Genomic DNA, 20,711 nt, shown 5'->3' with positions numbered 1-20,711 from the left:
GGAGATAATCCAAACTCTGCTATTTTCCCACATGATAAGGCTGAGCAAGTCGTTCACCCCTCTGAAAGGACGATACTTACCTCATAGTGTTTTTGATGCAATAAAAAGAGATATTCAAGTATCTGTCATTGTAGGTAATTGACATGCAATCAAGGATGGCTGCTATAATAATAACTCCGTCAGGTCAATATCCTATCGACCAGGGTTAATCAGGTTGTTAGTTCTTGAAACGTCTGAGTGCCTGGCCTACTTGGCAAGAATACTTGCCTGCAGAATTTTCATTCAAGGAATATTTTATTTACATACATACCTGCTAGGTAAGAGCCACAGTGGTAGGTGCTGGGGATGGGGGAGTGAATAACCTCTTATACGTAAGTCAGATAATCAACCAAATAAGCTAACAGAAATAAAGTGCGAAAGCATAACACATGGCAATTCAGGTGGGAGAGTCCTATGGAGAAAAGCAAAGCAAGGGAGGCAGACAGGGAAGGCCAGGGTGGGAAACAGGTGGGTGCGTTTTTAAACAGGGTGGTCAGGGAGACTCACAGAGCAGTGACATGTGAGCAAAAACCAGGAGGAGTGAATGACACCACCAGAACTATCTGGAAAAAGCACATAACTGTTCCAATGGCAGGGAGAGCAGGAAAGCACTCAGTCGTCAGAGAGCTGTTTTTCAGGAGAAGATCTCAGGGTGGGCAGCGTCCAGGGAATGTGTATCCCGGCTACGTGCGTGTGTGTGGACCCATCTGCCTAAGTCCCTGATGTCCTCTAATAAGCTCATCGTGCAGAGGCCACTGAGGATTTATCTTCTTTCTCCTGGAGCAGAAGTTACAGCTCTGCCGCCAGCCGTGTGGCTTTGACCAACCACTTCATATCCCTGAGTCTCCGTTGCCTCATCTTTCAAACAGGTAAATGAAACCTTCCTGGCTTGGGACATGCCCCTAATAGGTGTTCAATTAATGAGGGGTCAGGGAGGTCCCTAACTGCAGGCTGAAGTCAAAGCTTGAGGCTCTGACTCGGGGATGGGCGGGACATGGACAATGTATATAACCTGAGCTTTTGTACCCCCATGATGCGCTGAAATAAAAAAATATATATATGGTAATGCTGGCCACTAGTCCTGGGTGAGAGAACAATAAAAGCACAGCTGTGATTAAAAAAACAAAAAAAACAAAACAAAAAAAAAAAACTTGGCATTGTCTTAGAAGGATGAGCACCAGGAAAGTGACCAGGCCAGGCCCTCGGCTCAGCAAGAAAGCAGGAGCTCAGCTTCTAGAATTGCAGCCACAGGCTTCACAGAAGTGGCCCATTTATCAGGACAGGGAAGGGCCGGTAGCAAGGACTAAAGCCCTAAGAATGTTTGGAGGCCCCAAGAAGAGATATAGTCCATTCAGGATAAAGAGTGAAGGAAGCCATTAAATACACCATCAGGTAGATATTCTTCATAGTAATAACAACAACAAGTAATGATCAAACGCCTACTATGTTGTGGGGAATAACAAGGAGCTTCTCACATGCCCCCTAATCCTTGTAAATTAGGTGCTTTGCAAAGAGGAAGCTTGGCTCACCCCTGGGCCCCAGCATGCCACCGCGTGCCCCTGAGCCCAGGCGGTATTTACGAGATGACTGCTTCCAAACACCAGAGGACAGCATGATATTGATGCGCCACGGCTGAGAAAAAGCTAACAAAAGGCCAGAGTGAATCTCCTGTCTGGACAGAGGCAAGGCCAATTTTATGCCCCTGTGATTGTGCATCCGTGTGTCTGTGGCAGGCATGGCCTCCTTGTCATCGGCACTGATGCACCCACACATGCCAGACCTCGGACCCTCACGGACGTGTCCATGCTGCCCAGACCCTCAAGGTGCACATCTTGCATCATTGCACAGTGGCGCGTGGCAGGTAAGAGCGCTGGAGCTTCCAATTTAATACCCGGAAGTGAATCTGGCAGGGGTTAGGATTTCAACATACGATTTTGACGGGGACACAAACATTCAGTTTGTAGCAACTCTGAACTCCTTGAGACTATATTTTACTAAAATTTGCTCTTCAAGTTTTAGGACAGCACCTTGAGTATTGCTAGCACTTGGAACATGTTTAGTGGATGAAACAATAGATTTGAAAATTGGGCATAATTCAAGATATGCTTGTTTCAGTTGAACCAAAGACCTAATAAGACTTTGTCACCCCCAAAGAACAGAATTTTAGAATCAAAAGGTCCTGGATTAATAGTCATTGCAATCACCGTTACCACCACCACACCATGAGCTTCCTCACCTTCCCATGCTCCCCACTGTCATCTTCATCATCTCCATCTCATCACCACCACGGTTGTCATCATCAGTGTCCTCATCCTATTGGCTCCACCATTATCATCTTCACATCACCTCCACCATCATGATCTTTAGGCTCCTAGACTCTCCCAGCACGTTGCAAGTGTTTGAGGAACAACACTGCAAAGTTCCTTTTTGACCAGGCCTTCCAAAGCCGTTGAAGTTTTATTTATTCAGCAGGAGTCGTTAATTTTATCCAGTCCACTAGGAATCAGGGCTTCAGCTCTGTGGGTGAATCACATAATCTCTCTCTCCACAGTTTCAAATTAATAGCATAAAAGAAGCTGGAGGTTGGCTTTGAGTTTTATGCATTTACGTTATTTCTCCCGCATAGGACTTCAAGGGAAATCTAGCCCTATGTCTGCAGCTGCTGGATATCCTTCTAGAATGTCCCGCCTTTCGTACAATTCTCCATCATACTAGATTTGATGGTAGACTAAATTCCGGGAAGCTAGAGCTGGCTGAGTGCTGCCCAGATGGAGCTCAAGCCCCGTGTGCGTTTGGGTGTGGGGTGATGAGCAGCTGTCTGCATCAATCATGTTTATCTGGGGTCCTTTGGAAAGTGTTTCTCCATAGGAAGACCTTGGATTTCCCTGAAAAATAATATGCAACAGTCTCTCTTATCCTAAAGTGACTCTGAACTCAAATAACTTGTGGGACACTGGCCTCAAGGAAAGGCAAGTCAACCTTAAAATAATTTTAAAACCATTTTTCTTATCTTGAAGAACACGCTCTACCCTAACATCACCAGAAAGCCCTGGCTACGGGCAATTCACTTTGATGAAAAGCACATACTTTGTAAATATGTACTTATATATGCATTTTATATGAGGATTTTATCTTTAAAAAGTTTTTTTTTTTTTTTTTTTTTTTTGAGACAGAGTCTCACTTTGTTGCCCGGGCTAGAGTGAGTGCCGTGGCGTCAGCCTAGCTCACAGCAACCTCAAACTCCTGGGCTTAAGCGATCCTCCTGCCTCAGCCTCCCGAGTAGCTGGGACTACAGGCATGCGCCCCCATGTCCGGCTAAATTTTTTTTTATATATATATATTTTTAGTTGGCCAGATAATTTCTTTCTATTTTTTTTTTTTTTAGTAGAGACAGGGTCTCACTCTTGCTCAGGCTAATCTCAAACTCCTGACCTCAAGCGATCCACCCGCCTCGGCCTCCCAGAGTGCTAGGATTACAGGCGTGAGCCACCGTGCCCGGCCTTATTTTTAAAAAGTTTTACAGTATGCTTTTAATGCACAAGAAGCATGCTTCTTTGAGACCTTCTTGTTAAAATATCAAGTTTGATTGATAAAGCCCAGACTTGTTTTAAATTTTCCAGGTCAGTGAAGGCCAGAAGCACCTTGACAGAGTGGGGCCTATTACCTTCCTTTGGCTTCTGTAACAACGCTAAATTACAGTTTTTGGCTGGGTAGCTAAAAACAACCTGAAGTTATTCTCTCATAGTTCTAGAGGCTAAAGTTCAAAGTCAAGGTGTCAGGAGGGCCACATTCCCTCTGAAGGCTCCCGGGGAAGATCCTTCCTCGTCTCTTCCAGCTCTGGCAGCTCCAGATGCTCCCTGGCATGTGACCACATCACTCCACGCCCCTCTCAAACTCCCTCTGCCTTTCTGCTATGAGAACGCCTGTGACTGCATTTAGGCCCCACCCAAATAATGCAGGATGACTTCCCTCTCCCCATGTCCCTAACTTAATCCCATCTGGTGCCATATAAGGTGATATTCTCAGGTTCTGGGGATCGGGAGATGGACATTGACGAGGGCACTATTCAGCCGTGACAGCGGCAGCAGGTACTTGGTGCTGAGATACAATGTGCTTCACATCAGAACAGCACTTGCCAGCTACACGGCTACAGTCAGGACACTTACTTTTTCTTAACCCCAGTTTTCTTTTCTGTTAAATGGGTTTATTAACTTCTATTATATAAGCTTATATAAGTTTTCTTAGGGTGATGCAACAAGATGATGAGCATAATAGCTATTTTAAAATGTAACTCTTGAGCCAAGCATAAAGGAATCTTTTTCCTTCATTTTTTGACGCGAGGTCTTAGTGCGTTGCCCAGCCCGGAGCGCAGCGGCTGTTCACAAGGCACGGTCATAGCGCCTTGCTTGGATCTTTCTAATGTGTGTTCGAGTTGACAGTGAATTCACATCCAGGGTGATTTTCCTTCCTTTCTTCCTCTGTGTCAGTTTCAGACTGAGTTCCAGCTATGCATGGCCCACGCACGACGACCTCCCCCCAACACTCCTGCCCATGACCCTCGGCTTCTTGTCTGTTCCTCTGTGGTCAGAGACGGCGAGGGCGTTAGCTCTGGGCTACTGGGCCCATCCGCACGTGTGAACCAATTTCCTAGGAGCTGCTGTGTGCTGCTAACTTGGATTAGACTGAGACTACAAGCCTGTGAACAGAGCAGAGCAGACGTGGGAGTGAGAGGCTTAAGATCGCTCCCTCTCGGAAAGTAACTACACTCATCCATTGCCCTGTGAAATGCTGGCTCGGCGTCCGGGATTTGCCCAGCGCCTTGCTGGGGGTGAAGTTCTTCACAGCTCAGGACTGGACTGCCTGGCTTCTAATTCCTACTTTGTCGCTTGCTTTTGAGCTTGGTCACCTCATGCGACCAAGCTCTCAATGCCTCTGTTTCTCATGTGTAATGTGGGAACAATGATAGTTCTTACCTTGCAGAGACATGAGGATTACATGATGCCAAGGTATGTGAACTGCTTAGCATCGCATTTAACAAACGGTACCTATCCATCCATCCATCCACCCATCCATCCATCCATCCATCCATCCATCCATCCACCCATCCATCCATCCATCCAACACATTTTTGTTGAACTAGCAGTGTTTGGAAGAGTACAGAACTAAAAACAAAACTGCTAAGATTAAACACAAATAAACACAGACACAGGATATAAGAATACAAACAACTGAAGCTTGAGGCCCTACAAATAAATAAATAAAGATCAAGAGAATTTATTGCAGGAGCCCTAAGTGACCTTTGCTTATAAGTAAAGAATAATAATTGCTGCTTTATCATGTTCGTGTTAAAAATTTGAAGTCACCCCAAACTCATTCTCTGCACCCTTGGGCAAGAAACTTAGCCTTGCTGGTCTCAGTCTTGTCCACTGTAGAATGGCAGAGTTCTCTGGATTGCCCCCAAGGTGTGACGACAGAATCACCACTTACCCAGCACCCCTCTCTGTAGCGAACTTCTAGTGGAACCATATCTGTAGACCCACACCATACATGTCTCTGGGACCACGTGGTCCCTGCAGTATAGAATCAGCAGAATAATGACCTTAAAGCTGTCCACACCTTTATGGCTGGAACCTGTGGCTATGGTATCTCACCATGCAAAAGGGACTTTGCAGATCTGATTAAGTTCAGGATCTTGAGACAGGAGATGACCCTGGATGACCCAGATGGCCCTAGGTCATCGAAAGGGTCCTTAGAGGAGGAAGGCAGGAGGGTCAGAGTCAGGAAGAAGATGGGAAGATAAACGCAGAAAAGGAGAGATTTGGAGATGTTACCCTGCTGGCTTGGAAGATGGAAAAGGGGACCATGAGCCAAGGAATGGGGGCAGCCTCTGGAAGCTGGAAAGGGGAAGAAAACAGATCCTCCCCCAGAGCTTCCAGAAGGAGTGCAGCCTCACCAACTCTCGAGTGTAGCTCAGGAAGACCCACTTGGACTTTTGGCCTCCACAATTTTTAGATAATAAATTTGTGCTATTTTTAGTCACTAAGTTTGTGGAAGGAAGTTTCAGAGGAATTAATACATACCGCATGACAAGCCCTATGCAGGGTATTTTTGCATATTATGCTATTTATTTTTTAAAATTTCTCCATGAGGTAACTATGGTCCTCTTCATTTTAGAAATGAGTAACGTAGTGCTCAGAGAAGTTAACTGCTTGGTGAGGGTCACACAGCAAGTGCATGGAAGAGAGATTTTGGAATTCTGACGTGGTGCACTCTTAACCCACTGGTCTCCCACTCTGCCTGCCCACTCAGTTTGGTGTCCTGACTGCTCAGCTGTCAGCCCTTCTTTGTCCTTGCCAGTTCACCTCTTCCCAACACCCAGGTGCCTAGGTTTCTGCTTTGTTCATAAAACTGCTTTGCTCATAAAACAGTTTTGAGCCTTATACAAAGGAATTCTGAGCTTGGCTTCGAATCTGTATTAATATTCAGGCTCTGGGGTGTTCATCCCCAGCTCTGCCTCCAGATTCTCTGACTCCGAATGGTGCCTGTTACTGAGTCCTGGTCTCTGACCTCCCAGCAGGACCCCAGACTCCCACTTCCCTCTGCCTTGGTCTCCACCTACCCACCTGGGCTTCCTTCCGGCTGAGGCAGCCTCTACCGACCTTCTCCATTCCAGGAGCCCTGCTGGTCCTGGGGTGGCAGGTCCTGAGCCCCCCAGCATGACCTCAGCACTATTTCTGGAGGTGCAGAACCACCTACAGTTAGAAGCTGGGGTTCAGAGATGGAGAAACCAAAGTCTGACACTTTGCTCTGCCCCTTACAGTCCGGGTTACTCTGAACAGTTTATTTCATCTTTCATCTTTCTAAGCCTCAGTTTCCTCATTTGTAAAATAGTAGCTGTACCCACTTCACCAAGTTCTTATGGAGATTAAATGAGATAAAACTCTGAAAAGCACATAGCCTGGCACCTGACAGAGTAGTAGGCATTATTATTTTTGAAATACAACTTTCTATTCTGCCGTAAGTCTCTGGCGTGTGCCAAAATATGATGATCTTTGGATATATGAAAGTCATGGTTTCAAAGTCTGTTTTCCTTTGAAATAGTCAACATAGAATGAGATTTATATCGCACACCCTTCGATAGCTCAGCTGGTACAGCAGAGTTCTGTAGAGTGGACAGAATGAGATTTATAAAAACATTATAACTACACTGCTATAGTTTGTAATCTACTGTGACTATGTCAACCTATTAATTAGTTGGAAAACTTAAGTCCAAAACAACTAACCTTTGAATACTCCTGTCAAAATAACTTGTGTTTTCTTGAGTAAATGACTTGATATCTTTGATACTCAATTTTCCCCAATGTAAAAGGAAAATACTGAAGAAATATCTGACCACCTTCACCCTGAATTATCCAATATTCCATCTGAATTTAAAGTAAATATTTATGTCTGAAAAAAGTAAGAAATTCTAAAAGGTAAATGCATTTTAATAAACACATGTTTAACAGGGCTTTACTTCACTGGTTGAAATAAGAACATCATGCCTAGCACAGTATTTTGCAAAGAAGAGATGTTAATTTATTTGACTGGAGCAAATCTTACCGGGAAACAGAGGGCTCTTCCAAGATCAGAGGGCCCATTTTAATGGAGAATGAGCAGATTTCTGGGGGTGGGAGAAGACTAGGAGACCTTTGCCATTAGCATTTGATGTGTCAGTGAAGTGTAACCTGATGGAGATCACTCAAGTCAGCACCTAGATGCTCTCAGTGGCACCCAGAGACCACAGGACCAAACGGAAAGACAATTACAAAACACTGAATTTCAAAGAGAAGAGCAATAGGTGATTATCTCTTAATTGGATGAAAGTTTAGAGTAGAGATATCAAGAAGTAAAACAGATATAAGGACATTTCCCCCACTTCCCAGAAAGTTAGGAAAGAGGAAAGGACAAGTATTCATTTTAACAATATAGGAAGAAAGGGGAGAAACAGGAGTTCCAGACTAGTCCTTCCTGGCTTTCCCACTTGCTAACTGTGATAATGTTGTGTGTCAACTTGCCTGGGCCACAGGGTGCCCAGATTAAACATTATTTCTGGGTGTGTCTGTGAGGTTCTTGCAGCTGAGATTAGCATTTGAATCAACTAACTCAGTAAAGCAGATTGGCCTCTCCAATGTGGGTAGGTGTAGTTCGATCTACTGGAGGCCCAAATAGAACAAAAAGGCAGAGAAGGAGGGAATTAGCTCTCTCTTCCTGATGGCTTGAGCTGGGACATTGTTCTCCTGCCCTCAGGTAGGACTTTCATCATCAGCTCTCCCATCCCAGAACTATGTCACTGGCTTTCCTGGGTCTCCAGCTTACAGACAGCAGATCCTGGAACTTCTCAGACTCCATAATCACAGGAACCAAATCTTTATAGTAAAGAAATGCGTTATTCCTGTGGCATTGGCAAGCCACAAGGCCTCAGTTTGTCTGTTTCCATTTTATTATGATGTACAGAACTGAATGGACCCAGGGAGGATTGTTGAGAGTGAAGAACGAACTGAAGGAAAACCTTTTGTAAGGTTTCTAACAATATCAAAATTGTATTCACTGCCATTATTTTTTGTGTCATTGTCACCTGTTATGCTAGAAGGGGATTGACCCTCCAAAAATAAAACTAAAATATTACATGATGTGGACATTTGACCTGCTAGACTATTATGTGTACTTTGAAAACAAAATCTGTGTAATTAAACCTTTTCTGTAAGTGAATCAGTTATCTATGATGTCAATTTTTATTTGTCTAATTATTTATGTTTAAATGGTTGCAATACAATATAATGCAATGGATATACAATAACATCGACATAAAAACTAGAATATTATGACTTGGAGTGGGGGATGTAAATAATGATGTAAGCCATACTTGACTACATTGACCTTCCAATTTGTTCTGGAGTCTTCTGGTGTCCCCAGTGAAGTGGAGGCATGATGAGTCATAAAATATTAAAATATATTCATTGTTGGAAAAGAGAAATCAGGCCAGTCTCTTGGGGTAAATTAATATATTTTCTGACTATATTTCTAAAGTAATTTTTCATGAGGAGTTTATATAATTTTATATTTTTAAAATTGAGATACACCATGGCATAGTGGTAAATGTGCAGCATATTATACCAGCCCCCTTCCAATCCCAGCTCCATTATCAACTCATTTTATGATAAGTGAACACCACTCACGTTTACTCTCCGAAATGCAGTTTCTTCATCATGGTGAGAGAACTAGAGATATTATTTCTTAAATGGTTAGCATGGTCTCTGGAGCCTTGTAAATTCTCAGTACACAGTTGTTATTATTACTATTTTTTTTATTATTATGTGGAGGTTCAGGGCACACTGAATGATGGAGTCGACAACATCCTCCAAAACATGATTCCAGCAAATGGGCTTCTGTGGCATGGCAGGCAAGGTGACCAGAAGAAATACAAGCAGATCTTGAGTTAATTAGAAATTAACAACACAAACCTAAATAAAAATCATTTTAATGTTTTTCTGGGACTGATAGAATATAAAGGAAATCTCCAACAAATAAAAACAAAGAAACAAGCATATAAACAAAATGACTGAGCTGAGACTAGAAGAAGGACCTTAAGCAGTAAGCAAGTCTGTTAGGGAAACCAAGCCCAGGACCCTGGCAAGGAGGAGAGGCTCAACCCAAAGCCTACAATTAGCTCAGGAACCTTACAAGGAGCCACAAACAGTACCAGGTCTATAGCATTCTCTGGCACTTAGCAAAAGCAAATCAAAGTCCTCTCTGGAGGTTATATGCCAAATGTAGTCCCTATACACACATGTATGTTCACACACAGACACAGACACATACAGAGTTATGGATATAAAATAAGTATATGTGAAATATTTAAAGGAATAAAAGATGGAATCCAAAAATTAGAAAAGAATTAAAGTCTATCAAACATGGGCCAAGTAGATTTGTAAAAAGAACCATATAGCCTTTGAGAAATTAAATGATTATCAGGGCATGGTGGCTCATGCCTGTAATCCCAGTGCTTTGGGAGGCCGAGGTGGGAGGATTACTTAAGGCCAGGAGTTTGAGACCACCCTGGACAACACAGCAAGACCCTCTCTCTAAAAGAAACCCCCCCAAATTTCCTGGGTGTGGTTGTGCATACCTGTAGCCCTAGCTACTTGGGAGGCTGAGGCAGGAGGACCATTTAAGCCCAGGAATTTGAGGCTGCAGTGAGCTGTGATGACACCACTGCACTCCAACCTGAGAGACAGAGTGAGACCCCATCTCAAAATAAATAAATAAATAAAATAACAAATGAACAAATAAATAAAATTATTGATATTCAAAACCCAATGAAGGGTTAAACATTAAGACACAAATAAACTGCAGATTGGTAATTATGGAGGTAAATCAGAAGAAATGCCCAGAGTATCTGAAAGAGAGCCAAGGAAATAGAAAATACGGAAAGCAGAAATATTCTATATTTCTATATTTTAGAATATAAACTATATAAATACTGAATATGGAAAATAAAAAAGTACAATGGCTGTCAAGCCAAAAACAAAACAAATAACTTTGCACTTGGACACATTGGTATGAAACCGCAGAACTTTAAATAAGACCCTAAAAGCCACCAGAGTGAAAAACGTCACTGAGCTGTCCACAGACTTCTCCATAGAAATAGCAGAAGCGAGGTGACAATGGAGTAGCCTCTCCCATGTTTTTGCAAGATAGTAACTTGCAAGCAAGCACTGCATATTCAATAAAACTATCGTTAAAAGAAACTTACAAAGATATTTTCTAATAGCTCAAAACTGAGCAAATTATGACCAACAGACTATTCTAAAGGAATCTGTGAAAGGTGTGTTTCAGGCAGGTAGAAAAAACATTTTAGAAGTAAAAACTGAGAAAATCTGCACATCTGCATTAAACCAGCTGTTTCTCTCACATCATTTTATTCGTTCTTCACAACAGACTCATGACATGGGTCCGACTCTGCTCAGTTAAAGGTGAGGACTGGAGGGAATTGACCAGGGAGCCAGTTTAAATGCAGCAACGCCACTTTTCCAACACACCCCATCACGTGCCACTGGCACCTGCGTTTGGCCATGTCTGAGCCCCAGTGTGTAGGCTGTAACTCTCGTCAGTGCCGTGTTTAGCAATTTCCCAGTCCTGTAGTGGCCTGGGTGCATTTGTGTCACATTACACATTACTTTAAACACCTTTAGTGGGCAAGACACACACAAAGCTTGGCGATCTCCGAAGCCCTTCTCCCTTTGTGACAATGACAGGTGCTTTGAAATCTTTGTCTTACTTTGCAGTTAGGCGTTGGGGGAAAAGGCTTTCCACATTCCACAGAATTAGTGCTGACCCCCGCCCCCTAAAAATGGGTTTAATTTGTAAGACAAGGCATTGGAAAGCAGACAGATGAAAAATCAACAAACAAAATCAAATAGACCAGAATCAAGTAAGTCCTTTCTGAAGCCTGTTTCTCAATGCAGATTTTGAGCCAAGATTGTTTCTCCAGTCACTGCTGTAAAAGAAATTTCTCCCCTGATCTGTTGCTTTGCACTTTGGCACTTGAGGATCCGAACACTATCGGATGTGGATGTTTCTCCGTAGCTGCATTTTAAAGGCCTCGGAATTTTCAGTTTGATTAACACATTGATAAGACATATATTTTCCTTAATACAAGGATGCCTGTGGGATTTTGGGTAAAAAAATTCCAAAAATGAGGCCACACTGGAAATATTAAATACAGATATAGTAGTAAAACATTCAGCTAAAATAGCAATAAAATGGACCTCCAATGGGCCTCTGGAGGAATTAGAAAGAGCAGCTTCATTCCGCGGATGTGTTCACACAGAAATAAATCAACTCGGCGCTGTCGGGTAGAAATAGGACTCCGGTATATCTTTATTTAAGATATGTAGGTTGCCAAGTCAAAGGAGTGTGGCGGAGAAATACATATTGTTTTTGAAACTGAAACATGAATATGGTTGTAATTTTAATGTTTCTTGCTGGAAAAAGGTCATCTTCGGCGAGGTCGGGGCTTTCTTAAGGTCATTTCCCATTGAGAGATCTGCCTTTCTCTGACATTTCATCTAACGGAGGCCCAACTCTGCTGACACACGAAATGGGTTCTTTGCACACCCCATGGCTATTTCTATCAACATCTGTGATTCTTACACGGAGCGGAATATGCACTGATCGTAGACAAAGCTCCGGAGTTGCTGAGAGGCTGGGGATGGAATCCAGGAAACAGAGAGGAGAGAGACAGTTTTTATTACTATTTAAAGGGCTAGTGACCACGTTGCTAAAACAAAAGTACAGCTCTAAATCCCTGAGGGTGGAGGCACTATGGAGAGTGTGTGAATGTAGGTAGTTTTGTGTCTTTTGTTGTCTTCCACCATAAAAAGTAGACTTTAAAAAACAAAAGAGAGAGATTTAATTCATTTCGAAATACTAACAGGTTCACCTCTTCTCTCAGGAAAGGCAGAGTGGATTTATAATTTTATAATAATTTTTAAATTAGATTATCTGAAGCTATTCTCTGGTAAAATAGATTATGAGCACATACCTCAGCCAAACTTCCCACGGGTAGAGTTCTGAAAGGGTATTTACACCTGGGCCTGGAGGAAGGCCCCGTAAGCCCGGTTCTGTCACTGTTCATCTGCATGACGGTGGTCTAGCCATTCGCCCTCTCTGAGCCTCCTCGTCCTGGTCTGCCACGTAGTGGCAATAGTATCTGGTCCTAGACTGTGAGTCACGTGTCTGAGTGCGATTTGCAACATAGTCTAACATGGAAAGAATTGTTACTGTCGTTACCTTTTGTAATTGATGAGGGCGGTGCTGACTGTGACAGCTGCGTAGAACACAGCCAGCCTTCCTAAGTCATTCAGGGGCTACCAGCATATATGAACCTCATCTAAAGAAACATGTGAGGGAAGAAAATAACGTTAAACAGTGAATATAAAACAGGACTGCATTGCTAGGGAGTTGATTCCATATATATATATATATATATATATATATATATATATATATATATATATATATATATATATATATTTAAAAGTACCCAGAATATAGCTACACTCATTTCCTACCTTCTTTCAATATTGTGTTTTTGGATGTGGTAAATACTTAAATAAAAGTAGGAAAAAAATGTCCTCATTTTTTTTTTTTTATCTCCCACTTTATGATTCTTAGTTGTCTGAACATGTCGCCAAGCAAGTCATCCAATCCCACCTACTGGGACCGGGGGTTTGGGGGCACTCCTGTGTGTGTGTGTTCTTGGGGAAGAAAGTCGGCTTACCCAGACGCAGGAATGGGGTCCTGCGTGGTTCCAGAAAGGCGGAGTGACTCATTGAAGAGCCCACTGCCACCTGCCTCGTATGCTGGGACCTGCGGGTCTCTGGCGCTCACACGCTGGCTGTTCCGCCCCATATTTAGCAGGAGCCAAAGGCATGTGGCAGCCGTCCAGACCATGGGGGACCCAGGTGTTCCCTTTCTGGAAAGTATCCAGGTGCCCCCAGGCCTCAAAAGAGGAGAAAATCCAGGTGTGACTGCAAGGCCCGTTTCTCGCTGCTGCTCTCCAACCTGCGCCTCCCGCTTACACGTGAGTGGTCCCGGGCAGGACTCGCAGCCATGCAGTCACGTTCTGCCCTGTGCGGGGGCCGGAGGCTGCCGGGGGAGGCCTCGAAGTGTTTCGTTCATTTGTTTAGGATGGTTAGGAAAATAGGGCAGGAGAGCATTTCTCATGCCTGCCTCCTGGAGGACCTCCCAACACAGTTCTCTGAAGACAGGCCTTGCCTTTCCTGCCTCATAAACCAGAAGGTCTTCCTTTCCACAGAGAGGGAGCAACACGACACGAGGAGCATTGTGGCACAGCCGCAGAGCGCGTGTTCCGGTTCTCGCCCCAGCCCCCATTTCATTGCTTTGCTCGCTCAGAGGGTCTCTGCCCCTGGGGAGTTCGTTACCTAATGGGAGGAGACAGAAATCAGTCAACGACTTCAAGTTAGAAGGGACATTGTGTCGAGTTCTGGGAAGAAGTGCAGGGTGGGAGAGGGGAGCTGCTCAGCCTGGAGTCTAGAGGAGCCCCCTGCAGAAGTAAAGATGGCACTGGGGTCTGTAGGACAGGTAGGATGAGCCACGTTGTGGGGAGGGAAAGGGCAGAGCTTGGCACAGCCTGGGGGGGATTGATCATGTTCTTGTGGAATGGAGGAAGGGAATGTAGCCATATGAAAAATGTGATCCCAGATTATATGACACTGCTGTCATCAAGGGGAGGAATCTATGTCCTTTGAAGCCACGTGGACCCTTGTGACTGCCTCAGTGAGCAGAATGTGACAGAGGTAACACTTCGTAACTTCTGAGGCTAAATCTGCAAGGCCTCGCGGGTTCTGGCAGGTTCTCTTTGAACACTCGCTTATGAAAGGCTGCTGCTGCCTCACTTTCCAGGCCCCATTCTGGCCCACAGTCTCCGCTGAGTCCGTCCACGGCCAGCCCAGCCCGGGCCCCGGGCTTGTGGAGGAAGCCTCTATCTGGCGAGTGGGTCCTCCGGTCCCGGCTCTTCTCAGCCCCAGAACCTGGTCTCAGACATCGGAACAGTGGAGAGGACAGGAGAGGAGAGCCATCCCCACAGGGCTCCTTCTAAATTTCCCACCCATAGAATTGCTGACCTGATAAAACGGTTGCTGTTCAGCTTGTCTAAGTTTGGAGAAGTTTGTTTCACAGGAATAGACAATCAAACAGTAACGTGGGCAGAGCTCAAAATATACGGACCAGGAGGCCTGCTGTGAAGTGAGGCTTCAAAGTCACTTGCTCTGTCCCTGCCAGGCCTCGGGGACTGGAATGAGGAGTTTGGTCACTATCCCTGGGGAAATGAGAAGTTATTGGGAGGTTTTAACCTGGGAGAAACAAAACCAGATTTGTGTTTTGAAAACTCACCCAGACTGCGGTACGGACAATGCTGGAACAAAGGGGGCTGGATCAGCTGAGAATCTATTGCCTGCACCCTCATGACATGCTTTAGGAGGGTGAGGCAGTACAGTGTAGTGGTTGTAAGTTCAGGCTCTAGCATCACACTGCCTAGAGCTAAAACGCAGTGAGCTTGGGCACGTCACCCAATTGCACAGAGAAGCTGCTCTCCTCCCCTGTAAGGTGGAGACGTGGTCATGGGAGAACCTGCCTCACGAGCTTGTGGTGCGTGAGTTAATATGCACGAATCACTTTGACAACAGCGGTACATGCATACAATGCATTATTAGATAGCATTGCCCTGAGTGCCCACCACAAGTTTTGAAGTAGCTTCTATTGCCTTTGTTTTATATTCAGGGAAACTGAGGCTCCAAGAAGGTAAGTGGTTTGCCCACGGTCACAAATAACTAAGGTCTAAGATCAGCTTAGCCATAATAATGCTTAAAGCTTACTTATTGTTAAGGTTGTGTAACATTCATTTTCTCATCTGGCAGCTGGAAGAGCTGGGCCCTGAATACAAAGCCGGTTTGAGCTCTAATTCCACCCACTTCCCACTGCTCCAAGACCATGTCCCCACCTGTATCATGCAGGTTATTTACTGGGTACATCTATCGCTCAGGTGGATTATAAATACGGCATGTTATATGAAAGAAAGGATTTATAGTCAGTTGTGGAGCAGTTTCTCTTTTCTGAATTTATTCTGCTCCTTCTCCTTTTTGCTTCTCATTTCTCCTCAATTCCAAGGGTACCTGTGACCAGAGAGTGTTCCCAAGCCCCCGGGTGCATCTGCTTTACTCCAGAAGGGCCCAAAGGGAGCTTTTAATGAAATTACGGGATGACAGCAAAACAGATTCCATCTGCTGGCAGCATCCTTTGTCCCTTAAAACAACCCCTGAAATGCAGATAGTGGATCCTCTAGGACGAAGCCTCAACTGAGGGTACGGAACAGCAGCTAATGGAAGGATCTCTTCGTTAACGACCGTTGGAATTGGACCCGGTCCTCGACACGTACCATAACTGTGTAGCCTGTGTCTGTCACGGTGGAGTCTCTCTCTCATGGCTCAGAGGCAGCTTCAGTCGGTTTATAAAGGGGATGGAGGGAGGCACAATGCAGAGTAGGGGCAGAGAGGGTCAAGCATCCCTCCAAGATGCCTTTATCGTGTCCTCCTATGTCAGATCCATGCCATGCTTGCTATCCAGCAGCAGAACTAGCCGTCTGTCATATCTCCTCTCCCACCACCCTCCCTCAGAGCTGGGGCCCTGCCTGAGCACTTGCGCCTGTGGCTCGCTGCCAACTCGAGCCCTCCCAGCCCAGGGCTGCCCCTGCCTGCGGGATGCACCAGGAACCCAGGAGCCGACCCACTCCCAGGGGCTGCTGTGCACTCGCAGACAAATCCCCGGCCCTTTAGTATGGCTTTTACTGAAGAAGAGAGCCAGTAAATAATACTTAAAAGGGGAAAATTAAGAAATAGCAGCGTGAGCACACCATTTAAAAATATGAAGAAATAAACAGGTAAATGCGATACAAGTGGTGGGTTCCAAGGATTTGGGTTTGGAAATGGGTAGGATTAAGGTGGGGGTTATACACAATTTGACTCATTAAACCATGTGCATAGATTGCTTTGATAAGAATTAAAAACAGCATTTTAAAAATCTTTCTATTCTGTCTGTCGGGCAGAAAGGGGGGAAGTTAATGACTTTTGCTGACTGTTATTCTTTAAGAAAAGCTGCAAAGCAATTTTCGCATTAATGCTTCGGTGCAATCTGCGTTTCTATGTTATTGTTTATCCTTTTTATTTGATCAGAAATATTTTATAATTGAAATGAGAATAGGTAAGAGAGAGATGATAATCTAATATATATGGTAAAAGAATATTTACAAAATCATTAGATTGCTAACCAGAATGCCATTTAGAGTTTGCATTTTGTTTAAAGGTGTTTAATGTTTACTATTGCATCTAAAGTTTGCAGGGGATCAGAGCTTGTTATCTCCACCTTAGTGATAAGGACGCTGAGGCCAGACACACTGGCTGGCTTGTGGTTTCATGCTCACGGAAAGGAGGAGCCCCGTCTAGAACACTGGCAGTTTGTCTTCTCACTGCTGTGGCAGTGCTTTGCCCAGGACCCCGGAGAAGCTGGGTTGTGCTGCAGAGACAAACAGCCCCCACAGCTCAGGGACTTAAAGCAGCAAAGATGTGCTTACACGCCTGCTACACGTTCACCCCGCATCACTGGGGACTTTTTTTGAGCTGTAGTGGTCCTCACCACCAGTCCAGATGGACTGAACTCACCACTCTTTTGAACATTTCCAAGCACCAACCTCGAGTTAAATGAGAACAGTGAAGCATCTTACCTGGACAGCCTGGAAGTGATGCCCCAAACATCTGCCCAGATTCCCTGGACGCCATGAGACTTCATGCTCCCATGAGGGAAGGAATGGGATACCTGGAGAAAAGGCCTAATGACCACGCAGCCTCCATGCTCACGGGCGATCCAAACCCGTTCCAGAAGAGTTTCTGGAACAGCAAGGCTGTTTCCCTCGCATTTAGGGGAGGCAAACTCTCCTCTCATGGTCTGCACCTCATCAGTCCTTAGATAGTAACATGCACTGGGGCTGGGGAGCCGGTGGATGGGTAGTGGAGAGCATCGTGTAAAATCTAATCCAGTTATGTTACCATCACTTCGTCTGCCGCACCAAGGTGTGAACAAGAGAGCGGCTGTTTCCGGTGATCCTGAGCCCAGCCGGTGTAGCCACAGAGCAATTATTACCAGGTTGAACAATGACGATAATGACGATAAGTGTGAAAAGTGATTTTATTCCATTTATTTTCCCTAAAGACAATGCAGGGGAAGAGAGAGAAGAGGCTTTCACATAAACAAAAAATCAGGGGGGCAGTGAGGTGGGATAGCCAGGGCTGGATGCAGTAGCCTGAAGACAGATTCAGGGACACAGTGGTTTCTCTTTGGATTGAAGATGAGGTGATGTTACACTGCGTGCTCACAGCTGAGAAGAAGGAGTGAGATAAATATACGTGTACACATCACCGGCAGTGGTGACCAGAATATTTGAGTGGAGAAAAGGTGATTGCTTGTGAGGAATAATAGTTCTTTTATGTATTTATGAATTTTCTACTAAAATAGTCTGGATTTTGTTCATCTAAAAGGACACAGAGTGGATGGAACTATGTGTAAAAAATGCCTACCTTTGGGAACTTGATTAACAAGTCTGTCAGTCGTAAAAACCAAAACAGGAGGACCTTGCAGTGCGAGATGAGTGGCTCCGAGTCCCAGCGCCTCGCGGGCCGCTCTGTTTAGTGGGAGGTTTTGAAACATAACGGAGTCAGTATATAAAAGGCACCTCACACATCGTCTGGCTTGTCAAAGGTCAAAACACAGCACTCAATTGTTCCGCCATCCTTTGTTCTCCTAAAATAACTTGGTCTGAATCACACATTTAAGGAAAAACCCTGCTTTCACTGACTTTGTCCGGGACAGGCCCTTATCAGTAAATTGAAACTCAACAGAGATGAAAAATAAGCTCCCTGTTCCTAGAAAAATGAGGCTTCTCTCTTCCGGGTACCTATATTAGTTTTCTAAGGTGGTTGTAGTAAATATCACAAACTACGTGGCTTAAAACAACAGAAATTCGTTCTCTAAAAGTTCTGGAGGCCAGAAGTCCAAAAGCAAGGTCTCGGCAGGGTCACACTCTCTCCGAAGGCTCGGGAGAGCATCTCTCCTCTTCTGTTCCGGATTCTTGTGTCTCCGACACTTGTTGGCTTCTGGACACATCACTCCAATTTGTGCCTCTGTCTTCACATGGCCTCCCCGTTTCTGTCTGCCTCAAACATCCCACTACCTTTCTCTTAAAGGGACAACTGTTACTGCATTTAGAGTCCACTCTGCATCCAGGGTGATCACATCTCAAGCTCTTAATTACGTCTGCAAAACCCCGTTTCCAAACAAGGTCACATTCACGAATTTCAAGTTCTTTTGTGGGACCACCATTCCACCCCCTACAGCACCCCTTTAGAAACTGTCAGGCAGCACGGATGGCTGGGCCTCTTCAGTGGGGTACAGAGCATCTAGGAGACAGATACCACATTTAGGAAAGAGGAAATCCCTTAACGTCTTCCCCACACACCCAGTTAGGGGGACTCAAATTTGTGAAATCTTCTCAATCCATTTCTAAGAGAGAACTTAGTGGCCCCTGGAACTTGGGAGAAAATCATTTCCCGTCATTAGCCCGGCTCCAAACTCTCATTTGCTCTAGGTTTTGATTCAAAAAAGTCTTCCCTGAGCATGTTATGTGCCAGGCCGTGGGCTAGACACTGGGTTGACTAGGAGGAGGATGGGATGCAGCCCTGGTCCCTTCCTGGCCATCAGCCCTCCTTTGGAGACCTTCCCTTTGCTACCCATTAGGGAATAGTGGATCTAGCAGCACAGGATTTTATCTCCCTGGCCTCTGCCAATTGGATCACGAATGGACACCTGTCCCAAGATTGGCTCCACAATGAATGGGGGACGAAGTCACTGTTTGTTTCTTTGTTTGCTCTTTGTTTGTTTGTTTGTTTGTTTAGCCATCTTATTACCATATGCCCAGAGAAACCTGCAGAGAGAGCATGGCAGCTGCTCAATGGGAGGAGATGGCCCATACCTGTGGGAAAAAGTATGCCTTCCCACTTCCTAGAGCACCCTGTGGTTTTTCTTATGACTGGGTTCCCTGAGATTCTCTGTGTCCTGGGGTTTCTGTCCTCCGCAGCCCGAGGACCTCTGGCTGTGGCCTCAGTGAGACACACCCCTGGCACAGCCACACTCATGGTGCAGGATGTGGTTCTGTAAAGCTACGAGCAAAATCCTGTGGGAGTTGGGAAGAGGGGGGCTGGCTGGTTCTGTAAGCAAGGAAAGTTTTACCAAATAGGTGACACCCATTTGGAAAGATGAGCAAGAGCTTTCCTTGTTGAATTTTATTAATTAATGTGTTTATAAAGTACTTCTCAGACTTGGATTCATATCAGAATCACCTGTGCAATGCTTGCGACCAGAGCAGATCAGTTGAAAAGAACTTGGATATTTTTAGGTGTGTTTTTGTTAATTCCCCCAGGTGATTCTGTTGCACAGAGATGCCTTTGAGTTACTGACTTAATGAGTTACAGAAGAAAACAGCATCCTTCTAGAGCACTATGTCCTCAATTCTCTTTAGACTAATAGCTACAGTGTCATCGCCCTGAAGCCAGCCGTGTGCCACCAACTACATTCACAGCCCCAGTACCCTACTCTGTGTGAAATATGCAGCAGATGCTAACGAGGGATTTTAGCTTCTGTGCATCACAAAGAGATGTGGGCTCTGATACCCACTGAGCTGCATCATTTGTTTTTGTCAACAGCTCCTTCTTCCTTGCTGATGACGTCACTGACTCCTAAAAAAATCATGCTTTAACTTAGTTTTGCATCCTGTTTTCTTCTACCATTGCCCTAGTGCAGGCCTCTCACATGACACATTTCTTACAGGTCTCCCTACACCCAATAAGTCATTTCATTGTCATCGTCACAGTCATGATCGTCATGCACCCACACCCCTTCACACACACATGCACCCCACTATCTATCCATCATCCACCCCACCCATCCATCCATTCACCCTGCCATTCATTTATCCATCCATCCTTCTATCCATCCATCCATCC

The sequence above is a fragment of the Lemur catta genome, chromosome 1, assembly GCF_020740605.2.
Source record: "Lemur catta isolate mLemCat1 chromosome 1, mLemCat1.pri, whole genome shotgun sequence".
NCBI classification, from domain to species: Eukaryota; Metazoa; Chordata; class Mammalia; order Primates; family Lemuridae; genus Lemur; species Lemur catta.
Note: the sequence above shows the minus strand (reverse complement) of the source record.